Below are 16,055 nucleotides of genomic sequence, written 5' to 3'. Positions count from 1 at the left end.
ACTGGGTCTCCAACACAGCCGTCAACACTTGGAACTGCTTTAACATAATCACAAACATGGTCCTGACACACACATATACAAATAACACACACAAACACCCATCGAATTTTTCTGGCCTGCATACACAATGGTTTCCTGCAAACACACACACACACACACAAAAGTCACACTCACGACAGAGCACTCACATTGGATCTCCAGCAGAGCCATGAACACTTGGAATTACCTTAACATATTCACAAACGTGGTCCCGAAACACACATGCAGAAGAAACACACAAAAACACCCTACGACTTTTTCTTACAGACATACACAATGGTATCCAGCAAAACACACACACACACACACACATACACTATCACACGCACAACACAGCACTCACACTGGGTCCCCGGCATAGCCATCAACAGTTGGAACTGCCCTAACATACTCACAAACGTGGTCCCGACACACACATACACAAGAAACACACACAAACTCCCATTGACTTTTACTTACAGTCATGCACAATGGTTTCCGCAAACACACACACACACACACTATCACACTCACAACACAGCATTCACACTGGCACTTGAATCTGCCCTAACATACAAACAAACGTGGTCCCGACACACACATACACAAGAAACACACACAAACACCCATCAACATTTTGTTACAGGCAGACAGAGTGGGGTTTCCCCAAACACACACACACACACACACACACACACTGTCACACTAACAGCACAGTACGCACACTGGGCCTCGGCAGAGCCATCAACACTTGGAACTGCCCTAACATACTCACAAACGTTTTCCCGACACACACATACACAAGAAACACACACAAACACCCATCGACTTTTTCTTACAGGCATACACAACGGTTTCCAGCGAACACACACACACAGAGTCACACTTACAACACAGCACTCACAATGGGTATCCAGCAGAACCATCAACACTTGGAACTGCCCTAAAATATTGACAAATGTGGTCGCGACACACACATACACATGAAACTCACACACACATCCATCGACTTATTCTTACAGGCATACACAATGTTTTCCCGCCAACACAAACACACACAGAAACACACACTGCCACACTCACAACACAGCATTCACACTGGCACTTGGAACTGCCACAACATACTCACATACGTGGTCCCGACACACACATACACAAGAAACACACACAAACACCCATTGACTTTTTCTTAGAAGCATACACTGTGGGGTTCCCCCAAACACACACACACACAGAGACCCACACACACTATCACACTCACAACACAGCACTCTCACTGGGTCTCCAGCAGAGCCATCAACACTTGGAACTGCCCTAACATATTCACAAATGTGGTCCCGACACACACATACAGAAGAAACACACACAAACACCCATGGAATTTTTCTTATAGGCATACAGGCTGGTTTCCTGCAAACACACACACAGACACGCACACACACTGTCACACTCACAACACACACTCACACTGGATATCCAGCAAACTCATGAACACTTGGAACTGCCCTCACACACTCACAAATGTGGATCTGAAACACAATACGCAAGAACACACAAATACACCCATCGACTTTTTCATACAGGCATACACAATGGTTACCCGAAAACACACACACACACACACAAACTCTCACACTCACAACACAGCACTCACTCTGTACCTCGGCAGAGACATCAACACTTGGAACTGCCCTCACACACTCACAAATGTGGATCTGAAACACAATACGCAAGAACACACAAATACACCCATCGACTTTTTCATACAGGCATACACAATGGTTACCCGAAAACACACACACACACACACACACACTCTCACACTCACAACACAGCACTCACACTGGGCCTCGGCAGAGCCATCAACACTTGGAACTGGCCTCACATACTCACAAACGTTTTCCCGAAACACACATACACAAGAAACACACACAAACACCCATGGAATTTTTCTTACAGGCGTACACAGGGGGTTCTGAAACACAGACAGACACACACACACTCTCACACTCACAACATAGCACTCACACTGGGTCTCCAACACAGCCGTCAACACTTGGAACTGCTTTAAAATAATCACAAACATGTTCCTGACACAGACATATACATATAACACACACAAACACCCATCGACTTTTTCTTGCAGGCATACACAATGGTTTCCTGCAAACACACACACACACACACACACACAAAAGTCACACTCACGACAGAGCACTCACATTGGATCTCCAGCAGAGCCATGAACACTTGGAATTACCTTAACATATTCACAAACGTGGTCCCGAAACACACATGCAGAAGAAACACACAAAAACACCCTACGACTTTTTCTTACAGACATACACAATGGTATCCGGCTAAACACACACACACACACACATACACTATCACACGCACAACACAGCACTCACACTGGGTCCCCGGCATAGCCATCAACAGTTGGAACTGCCCTAACATACTCACAAACGTGGTCCCGACACACACATACACAAGAAACACACACAAACTCCCATTGACTTTTACTTACAGTCATGCACAATGGTTTCCGCAAACACACACACACACACACTCTCACACTCACAACACAGCGTTCACACTGGCACTTGAATCTGCCCTAACATACAAACAAACGTGGTCCCGACACACACATACACAAGAAACACACACAAACACCCATCAACATTTTGTTACAGGCAGACAGAGTGGGGTTTCCCCAAACACACACACACACACACACACACACACACACTGTCACACTAACAGCACAGTACGCACACTGGGCCTCGGCAGAGCCATCAACACTTGGAACTGCCCTAACATACTCACAAACGTTTTCCCGACACACACATACACAAGAAACACACACAAACACCCATCGACTTTTTCTTACAGGCATACACAACAGTTTCCCGTGAACACACACACACACAGTCACACTTACAACACAGGACTCACAATGGGTATCCAGCAGAACCATCAACACTTGGAACTGCCCTAAAATATTGACAAATGTGGTCGCGACACACACATACACATGAAACTCACACAAACATCCATCGACTTATTCTTACAGGCATACACAATGTTTTCCCGCCAACACAAACACACACAGAAACACACACTGCCACACTCACAACACAGCATTCACACTGGCACTTGGAACTGCCACAACATACTCACATACGTGGTCCCGACACACACATACACAAGAAACACACACAAACACCCATCGACTTTTTCTTAGAAGCATACACTGTGGGGTTCCCCCAAACACAAACACACACAGAGACACACACACACTATCACACTCACAACACAGCACTCTCACTGGGTCTCCAGCAGAGCCATCAACACTTGGAACTGCCCTAACATATTCACAAATGTGGTCCCGACACACACATACAGAAGAAACACACACAAACACCCATGGAATTTTTCTTATAGGCATACAGACTGGTTTCCTGCAAACACACACACAGACACGCACACACACTGTCACACTCACAACACACACTCACACTGGATATCCAGCAAACTCGTGAACACTTGGAACTGCCCTCACACACTCACAAATGTGGATCTGAAACACTATACGCAAGAACACACAAATACACCCATCGACTTTTTCATACAGGCATACACAATGGTTACCCGAAAACACACACACACACACACACACACTCTCACACTCACAACACAGCACTAACTCTGTACCTCGGCAGAGACATCAACAGTTGGAACTGCCCTCACACTCTCACAAATGTGGATCTGAAACACAATACGCAAGAACACACAAATACACCCATCGACTTTTTCATACAGGCATACACAATGGTTACCGGAAAACACACACACACACACACACACACTGTCACACTCGCAACACAGCACTCACACTGGGCCTCGGCAGAGCCATCAACACTTGGAACTGCCCTCACATACTCACAAACGTTTTCCCGACACACACATACACAAGAAACACACACAAACACCCATGGAATTTTTCTTACAGGCGTACACAGGGGGTTCTGAAACACACACAGACACACACACACTATCACACTCACAACACCGCACTCACACTGGGTCTCCAACACAGCCGTCAACACTTGGAACTGCTTTAACATAATCACAAACATGGTCCTGACACACACATATACAAATAACACACACAAACACCCATCGAATTTTTCTGGCCTGCATACACAATGGTTTCCTGCAAACACACACACACACACACAAAAGTCACACTCACGACAGAGCACTCACATTGGATCTCCAGCAGAGCCATGAACACTTGGAATTACCTTAACATATTCACAAACGTGGTCCCGAAACACACATGCAGAAGAAACACACAAAAACACCCTACGACTTTTTCTTACAGACATACACAATGGTATCCAGCAAAACAAACACACACACACACACATACACTATCACACGCACAACACAGCACTCACACTGGGTCCCCGGCATAGCCATCAACAGTTGGAACTGCCCTAACATACTCACAAACGTGGTCCCGACACACACATACACAAGAAACACACACAAACTCCCATTGACTTTTACTTACAGTCATGCACAATGGTTTCCGCAAACACACACACACACACACTATCACACTCACAACACAGCATTCACACTGGCACTTGAATCTGCCCTAACATACAAACAAACGTGGTCCCGACACACACATACACAAGAAACACACACAAACACCCATCAACATTTTGTTACAGGCAGACAGAGTGGGGTTTCCCCAAACACACACACACACACACACACACACACTGTCACACTAACAGCACAGTACGCACACTGGGCCTCGGCAGAGCCATCAACACTTGGAACTGCCCTAACATACTCACAAACGTTTTCCCGACACACACATACACAAGAAACACACACAAACACCCATCGACTTTTTCTTACAGGCATACACAACGGTTTCCAGCGAACACACACACACAGAGTCACACTTACAACACAGCACTCACAATGGGTATCCAGCAGAACCATCAACACTTGGAACTGCCCTAAAATATTGACAAATGTGGTCGCGACACACACATACACATGAAACTCACACACACATCCATCGACTTATTCTTACAGGCATACACAATGTTTTCCCGCCAACACAAACACACACAGAAACACACACTGCCACACTCACAACACAGCATTCACACTGGCACTTGGAACTGCCACAACATACTCACATACGTGGTCCCGACACACACATACACAAGAAACACACACAAACACCCATTGACTTTTTCTTAGAAGCATACACTGTGGGGTTCCCCCAAACACACACACACACAGAGACCCACACACACTATCACACTCACAACACAGCACTCTCACTGGGTCTCCAGCAGAGCCATCAACACTTGGAACTGCCCTAACATATTCACAAATGTGGTCCCGACACACACATACAGAAGAAACACACACAAACACCCATGGAATTTTTCTTATAGGCATACAGGCTGGTTTCCTGCAAACACACACACAGACACGCACACACACTGTCACACTCACAACACACACTCACACTGGATATCCAGCAAACTCATGAACACTTGGAACTGCCCTCACACACTCACAAATGTGGATCTGAAACACAATACGCAAGAACACACAAATACACCCATCGACTTTTTCATACAGGCATACACAATGGTTACCCGAAAACACACACACACACACACAAACTCTCACACTCACAACACAGCACTCACTCTGTACCTCGGCAGAGACATCAACACTTGGAACTGCCCTCACACACTCACAAATGTGGATCTGAAACACAATACGCAAGAACACACAAATACACCCATCGACTTTTTCATACAGGCATACACAATGGTTACCCGAAAACACACACACACACACACACACACTCTCACACTCACAACACAGCACTCACACTGGGCCTCGGCAGAGCCATCAACACTTGGAACTGGCCTCACATACTCACAAACGTTTTCCCGAAACACACATACACAAGAAACACACACAAACACCCATGGAATTTTTCTTACAGGCGTACACAGGGGGTTCTGAAACACAGACAGACACACACACACTCTCACACTCACAACATAGCACTCACACTGGGTCTCCAACACAGCCGTCAACACTTGGAACTGCTTTAAAATAATCACAAACATGTTCCTGACACAGACATATACATATAACACACACAAACACCCATCGACTTTTTCTTGCAGGCATACACAATGGTTTCCTGCAAACACACACACACACACACACACACAAAAGTCACACTCACGACAGAGCACTCACATTGGATCTCCAGCAGAGCCATGAACACTTGGAATTACCTTAACATATTCACAAACGTGGTCCCGAAACACACATGCAGAAGAAACACACAAAAACACCCTACGACTTTTTCTTACAGACATACACAATGGTATCCGGCTAAACACACACACACACACACATACACTATCACACGCACAACACAGCACTCACACTGGGTCCCCGGCATAGCCATCAACAGTTGGAACTGCCCTAACATACTCACAAACGTGGTCCCGACACACACATACACAAGAAACACACACAAACTCCCATTGACTTTTACTTACAGTCATGCACAATGGTTTCCGCAAACACACACACACACACACTCTCACACTCACAACACAGCGTTCACACTGGCACTTGAATCTGCCCTAACATACAAACAAACGTGGTCCCGACACACACATACACAAGAAACACACACAAACACCCATCAACATTTTGTTACAGGCAGACAGAGTGGGGTTTCCCCAAACACACACACACACACACACACACACACACACTGTCACACTAACAGCACAGTACGCACACTGGGCCTCGGCAGAGCCATCAACACTTGGAACTGCCCTAACATACTCACAAACGTTTTCCCGACACACACATACACAAGAAACACACACAAACACCCATCGACTTTTTCTTACAGGCATACACAACAGTTTCCCGTGAACACACACACACACAGTCACACTTACAACACAGGACTCACAATGGGTATCCAGCAGAACCATCAACACTTGGAACTGCCCTAAAATATTGACAAATGTGGTCGCGACACACACATACACATGAAACTCACACAAACATCCATCGACTTATTCTTACAGGCATACACAATGTTTTCCCGCCAACACAAACACACACAGAAACACACACTGCCACACTCACAACACAGCATTCACACTGGCACTTGGAACTGCCACAACATACTCACATACGTGGTCCCGACACACACATACACAAGAAACACACACAAACACCCATCGACTTTTTCTTAGAAGCATACACTGTGGGGTTCCCCCAAACACAAACACACACAGAGACACACACACACTATCACACTCACAACACAGCACTCTCACTGGGTCTCCAGCAGAGCCATCAACACTTGGAACTGCCCTAACATATTCACAAATGTGGTCCCGACACACACATACAGAAGAAACACACACAAACACCCATGGAATTTTTCTTATAGGCATACAGACTGGTTTCCTGCAAACACACACACAGACACGCACACACACTGTCACACTCACAACACACACTCACACTGGATATCCAGCAAACTCGTGAACACTTGGAACTGCCCTCACACACTCACAAATGTGGATCTGAAACACTATACGCAAGAACACACAAATACACCCATCGACTTTTTCATACAGGCATACACAATGGTTACCCGAAAACACACACACACACACACACACACTCTCACACTCACAACACAGCACTAACTCTGTACCTCGGCAGAGACATCAACAGTTGGAACTGCCCTCACACTCTCACAAATGTGGATCTGAAACACAATACGCAAGAACACACAAATACACCCATCGACTTTTTCATACAGGCATACACAATGGTTACCGGAAAACACACACACACACACACACACACTGTCACACTCGCAACACAGCACTCACACTGGGCCTCGGCAGAGCCATCAACACTTGGAACTGCCCTAACATACTCACAAACGTTTTCCCGACACACACATACACAAGAAACACACACAAACACCCATGGAATTTTTCTTACAGGCGTACACAGGGGGTTCTGAAACACACACAGACACACACACACTATCACACTCACAACACCGCACTCACACTGGGTCTCCAACACAGCCGTCAACACTTGGAACTGCTTTAACATAATCACAAACATGGTCCTGACACACACATATACAAATAACACACACAAACACCCATCGAATTTTTCTGGCCTGCATACACAATGGTTTCCTGCAAACACACACACACACACACAAAAGTCACACTCACGACAGAGCACTCACATTGGATCTCCAGCAGAGCCATGAACACTTGGAATTACCTTAACATATTCACAAACGTGGTCCCGAAACACACATGCAGAAGAAACACACAAAAACACCCTACGACTTTTTCTTACAGACATACACAATGGTATCCAGCAAAACACACACACACACACACACATACACTATCACACGCACAACACAGCACTCACACTGGGTCCCCGGCATAGCCATCAACAGTTGGAACTGCCCTAACATACTCACAAACGTGGTCCCGACACACACATACACAAGAAACACACACAAACACCCATCGACTTTTTCTTACAGGCATACACAACGGTTTCCCGCGAACACACACACACAGAGTCACACTTACAACACAGCACTCACAATGGGTATCCAGCAGAACCATCAACACTTGGAACTGCCCTAAAATATTGACAAATGTGGTCGCGACACACACATACACATGAAACTCACACACACATCCATCGACTTATTCTTACAGGCATACACAATGTTTTCCCGCCAACACAAACACACACAGAAACACACACTGCCACACTCACAACACAGAATTCACACTGGCACTTGGAACTGCCACAACATACTCACATACGTGGTCCCGACACACACATACACAAGAAACACACACAAACACCCATTGACTTTTTCTTAGAAGCATACACTGTGGGGTTCCCCCAAACACACACACACACAGAGACCCACACACACTATCACACTCACAACACAGCACTCTCACTGGGTCTCCAGCAGAGCCATCAACACTTGGAACTGCCCTAACATATTCACAAATGTGGTCCCGACACACACATACAGAAGAAACACACACAAACACCCATGGAATTTTTCTTATAGGCATACAGGCTGGTTTCCTGCAAACACACACACAGACACGCACACACACTGTCACACTCACAACACACACTCACACTGGATATCCAGCAAACTCATGAACACTTGGAACTGCCCTCACACACTCACAAATGTGGATCTGAAACACAATACGCAAGAACACACAAATACACCCATCGACTTTTTCATACAGGCATACACAATGGTTACCCGAAAACACACACACACACACACAAACTCTCACACTCACAACACAGCACTCACTCTGTACCTCGGCAGAGACATCAACACTTGGAACTGCCCTCACACACTCACAAATGTGGATCTGAAACACAATACGCAAGAACACACAAATACACCCATCGACTTTTTCATACAGGCATACACAATGGTTACCCGAAAACACACACACACACACACACACACTCTCACACTCACAACACAGCACTCACACTGGGCCTCGGCAGAGCCATCAACACTTGGAACTGGCCTCACATACTCACAAACGTTTTCCCGAAACACACATACACAAGAAACACACACAAACACCCATGGAATTTTTCTTACAGGCGTACACAGGGGGTTCTGAAACACAGACAGACACACACACACTCTCACACTCACAACATAGCACTCACACTGGGTCTCCAACACAGCCGTCAACACTTGGAACTGCTTTAAAATAATCACAAACATGTTCCTGACACAGACATATACATATAACACACACAAACACCCATCGACTTTTTCTTGCAGGCATACACAATGGTTTCCTGCAAACACACACACACACACACACACACAAAAGTCACACTCACGACAGAGCACTCACATTGGATCTCCAGCAGAGCCATGAACACTTGGAATTACCTTAACATATTCACAAACGTGGTCCCGAAACACACATGCAGAAGAAACACACAAAAACACCCTACGACTTTTTCTTACAGACATACACAATGGTATCCGGCTAAACACACACACACACACATACACTATCACACGCACAACACAGCACTCACACTGGGTCCCCGGCATAGCCATCAACAGTTGGAACTGCCCTAACATACTCACAAACGTGGTCCCGACACACACATACACAAGAAACACACACAAACTCCCATTGACTTTTACTTACAGTCATGCACAATGGTTTCCGCAAACACACACACACACACACTCTCACACTCACAACACAGCGTTCACACTGGCACTTGAATCTGCCCTAACATACAAACAAACGTGGTCCCGACACACACATACACAAGAAACACACACAAACACCCATCAACATTTTGTTACAGGCAGACAGAGTGGGGTTTCCCCAAACACACACACACACACACACACACACACACACACTGTCACACTAACAGCACAGTACGCACACTGGGCCTCGGCAGAGCCATCAACACTTGGAACTGCCCTAACATACTCACAAACGTTTTCCCGACACACACATACACAAGAAACACACACAAACACCCATCGACTTTTTCTTACAGGCATACACAACAGTTTCCCGTGAACACACACACACACAGTCACACTTACAACACAGGACTCACAATGGGTATCCAGCAGAACCATCAACACTTGGAACTGCCCTAAAATATTGACAAATGTGGTCGCGACACACACATACACATGAAACTCACACAAACATCCATCGACTTATTCTTACAGGCATACACAATGTTTTCCCGCCAACACAAACACACACAGAAACACACACTGCCACACTCACAACACAGCATTCACACTGGCACTTGGAACTGCCACAACATACTCACATACGTGGTCCCGACACACACATACACAAGAAACACACACAAACACCCATCGACTTTTTCTTAGAAGCATACACTGTGGGGTTCCCCCAAACACAAACACACACAGAGACACACACACACTATCACACTCACAACACAGCACTCTCACTGGGTCTCCAGCAGAGCCATCAACACTTGGAACTGCCCTAACATATTCACAAATGTGGTCCCGACACACACATACAGAAGAAACACACACAAACACCCATGGAATTTTTCTTATAGGCATACAGACTGGTTTCCTGCAAACACACACACAGACACGCACACACACTGTCACACTCACAACACACACTCACACTGGATATCCAGCAAACTCGTGAACACTTGGAACTGCCCTCACACACTCACAAATGTGGATCTGAAACACTATACGCAAGAACACACAAATACACCCATCGACTTTTTCATACAGGCATACACAATGGTTACCCGAAAACACACACACACACACACACACACTCTCACACTCACAACACAGCACTAACTCTGTACCTCGGCAGAGACATCAACAGTTGGAACTGCCCTCACACTCTCACAAATGTGGATCTGAAACACAATACGCAAGAACACACAAATACACCCATCGACTTTTTCATACAGGCATACACAATGGTTACCGGAAAACACACACACACACACACACACACTGTCACACTCGCAACACAGCACTCACACTGGGCCTCGGCAGAGCCATCAACACTTGGAACTGCCCTAACATACTCACAAACGTTTTCCCGACACACACATACACAAGAAACACACACAAACACCCATGGAATTTTTCTTACAGGCGTACACAGGGGGTTCTGAAACACACACAGACACACACACACTATCACACTCACAACACCGCACTCACACTGGGTCTCCAACACAGCCGTCAACACTTGGAACTGCTTTAACATAATCACAAACATGGTCCTGACACACACATATACAAATAACACACACAAACACCCATCGAATTTTTCTGGCCTGCATACACAATGGTTTCCTGCAAACACACACACACACACACAAAAGTCACACTCACGACAGAGCACTCACATTGGATCTCCAGCAGAGCCATGAACACTTGGAATTACCTTAACATATTCACAAACGTGGTCCCGAAACACACATGCAGAAGAAACACACAAAAACACCCTACGACTTTTTCTTACAGACATACACAATGGTATCCAGCAAAACACACACACACACACACACATACACTATCACACGCACAACACAGCACTCACACTGGGTCCCCGGCATAGCCATCAACAGTTGGAACTGCCCTAACATACTCACAAACGTGGTCCCGACACACACATACACAAGAAACACACACAAACTCCCATTGACTTTTACTTACAGTCATGCACAATGGTTTCCGCAAACACACACACACACACACTATCACACTCACAACACAGCATTCACACTGGCACTTGAATCTGCCCTAACATACAAACAAACGTGGTCCCGACACACACATACACAAGAAACACACACAAACACCCATCAACATTTTGTTACAGGCAGACAGAGTGGGGTTTCCCCAAACACACACACACACACACACACACACACTGTCACACTAACAGCACAGTACGCACACTGGGCCTCGGCAGAGCCATCAACACTTGGAACTGCCCTAACATACTCACAAACGTTTTCCCGACACACACATACACAAGAAACACACACAAACACCCATCGACTTTTTCTTACAGGCATACACAACGGTTTCCAGCGAACACACACACACAGAGTCACACTTACAACACAGCACTCACAATGGGTATCCAGCAGAACCATCAACACTTGGAACTGCCCTAAAATATTGACAAATGTGGTCGCGACACACACATACACATGAAACTCACACACACATCCATCGACTTATTCTTACAGGCATACACAATGTTTTCCCGCCAACACAAACACACACAGAAACACACACTGCCACACTCACAACACAGCATTCACACTGGCACTTGGAACTGCCACAACATACTCACATACGTGGTCCCGACACACACATACACAAGAAACACACACAAACACCCATTGACTTTTTCTTAGAAGCATACACTGTGGGGTTCCCCCAAACACACACACACACACAGAGACCCACACACACTATCACACTCACAACACAGCACTCTCACTGGGTCTCCAGCAGAGCCATCAACACTTGGAACTGCCCTAACATATTCACAAATGTGGTCCCGACACACACATACAGAAGAAACACACACAAACACCCATGGAATTTTTCTTATAGGCATACAGGCTGGTTTCCTGCAAACACACACACAGACACGCACACACACTGTCACACTCACAACACACACTCACACTGGATATCCAGCAAACTCATGAACACTTGGAACTGCCCTCACACACTCACAAATGTGGATCTGAAACACAATACGCAAGAACACACAAATACACCCATCGACTTTTTCATACAGGCATACACAATGGTTACCCGAAAACACACACACACACACACAAACTCTCACACTCACAACACAGCACTCACTCTGTACCTCGGCAGAGACATCAACACTTGGAACTGCCCTCACACACTCACAAATGTGGATCTGAAACACAATACGCAAGAACACACAAATACACCCATCGACTTTTTCATACAGGCATACACAATGGTTACCCGAAAACACACACACACACACACACACTCTCACACTCACAACACAGCACTCACACTGGGCCTCGGCAGAGCCATCAACACTTGGAACTGGCCTCACATACTCACAAACGTTTTCCCGAAACACACATACACAAGAAACACACACAAACACCCATGGAATTTTTCTTACAGGCGTACACAGGGGGTTCTGAAACACAGACAGACACACACACACTCTCACACTCACAACATAGCACTCACACTGGGTCTCCAACACAGCCGTCAACACTTGGAACTGCTTTAAAATAATCACAAACATGTTCCTGACACAGACATATACATATAACACACACAAACACCCATCGACTTTTTCTTGCAGGCATACACAATGGTTTCCTGCAAACACACACACACACACACACACACAAAAGTCACACTCACGACAGAGCACTCACATTGGATCTCCAGCAGAGCCATGAACACTTGGAATTACCTTAACATATTCACAAACGTGGTCCCGAAACACACATGCAGAAGAAACACACAAAAACACCCTACGACTTTTTCTTACAGACATACACAATGGTATCCGGCTAAACACACACACACACACACATACACTATCACACGCACAACACAGCACTCACACTGGGTCCCCGGCATAGCCATCAACAGTTGGAACTGCCCTAACATACTCACAAACGTGGTCCCGACACACACATACACAAGAAACACACACAAACTCCCATTGACTTTTACTTACAGTCATGCACAATGGTTTCCGCAAACACACACACACACACACTCTCACACTCACAACACAGCGTTCACACTGGCACTTGAATCTGCCCTAACATACAAACAAACGTGGTCCCGACACACACATACACAAGAAACACACACAAACACCCATCAACATTTTGTTACAGGCAGACAGAGTGGGGTTTCCCCAAACACACACACACACACACACACACACACACACACTGTCACACTAACAGCACAGTACGCACACTGGGCCTCGGCAGAGCCATCAACACTTGGAACTGCCCTAACATACTCACAAACGTTTTCCCGACACACACATACACAAGAAACACACACAAACACCCATAGACTTTTTCTTACAGGCATACACAACAGTTTCCCGTGAACACACACACACACAGTCACACTTACAACACAGGACTCACAATGGGTATCCAGCAGAACCATCAACACTTGGAACTGCCCTAAAATATTGACAAATGTGGTCGCGACACACACATACACATGAAACTCACACACACATCCATCGACTTATTCTTACAGGCATACACAATGTTTTCCCGCCAACACAAACACACACAGAAACACACACTGCCACACTCACAACACAGCATTCACACTGGCACTTGGAACTGCCACAACATACTCACATACGTGGTCCCGACACACACATACACAAGAAACACACACAAACACCCATTGACTTTTTCTTAGAAGCATACACTGTGGGGTTCCCCCAAACACACACACACACAGAGACCCACACACACTATCACACTCACAACACAGCACTCTCACTGGGTCTCCAGCAGAGCCATCAACACTTGGAACTGCCCTAACATATTCACAAATGTGGTCCCGACACACACATACAGAAGAAACACACACAAACACCCATGGAATTTTTCTTATAGGCATACAGGCTGGTTTCCTGCAAACACACACACAGACACGCACACACACTGTCACACTCACAACACACACTCACACTGGATATCCAGCAAACTCATGAACACTTGGAACTGCCCTCACACACTCACAAATGTGGATCTGAAACACAATACGCAAGAACACACAAATACACCCATCGACTTTTTCATACAGGCATACACAATGGTTACCCGAAAACACACACACACACACACACAAACTCTCACACTCACAACACAGCACTCACTCTGTACCTCGGCAGAGACATCAACACTTGGAACTGCCCTCACACACTCACAAATGTGGATCTGAAACACAATACGCAAGAACACACAAATACACCCATCGACTTTTTCATACAGGCATACACAATGGTTACCCGAAAACACACACACACACACACACACACTCTCACACTCACAACACAGCACTCACACTGGGCCTCGGCAGAGCCATCAACACTTGGAACTGGCCTCACATACTCACAAACGTTTTCCCGAAACACACATACACAAGAAACACACACAAACACCCATGGAATTTTTCTTACAGGCGTACACAGGGGGTTCTGAAACACAGACAGACACACACACACTCTCACACTCACAACATAGCACTCACACTG

Source organism: Ursus arctos, chromosome Y (assembly GCF_023065955.2).
Source record: "Ursus arctos isolate Adak ecotype North America chromosome Y, UrsArc2.0, whole genome shotgun sequence".
Classification (NCBI taxonomy): Eukaryota; Metazoa; Chordata; class Mammalia; order Carnivora; family Ursidae; genus Ursus; species Ursus arctos.
This window is presented reverse-complemented; position numbering follows the sequence as displayed.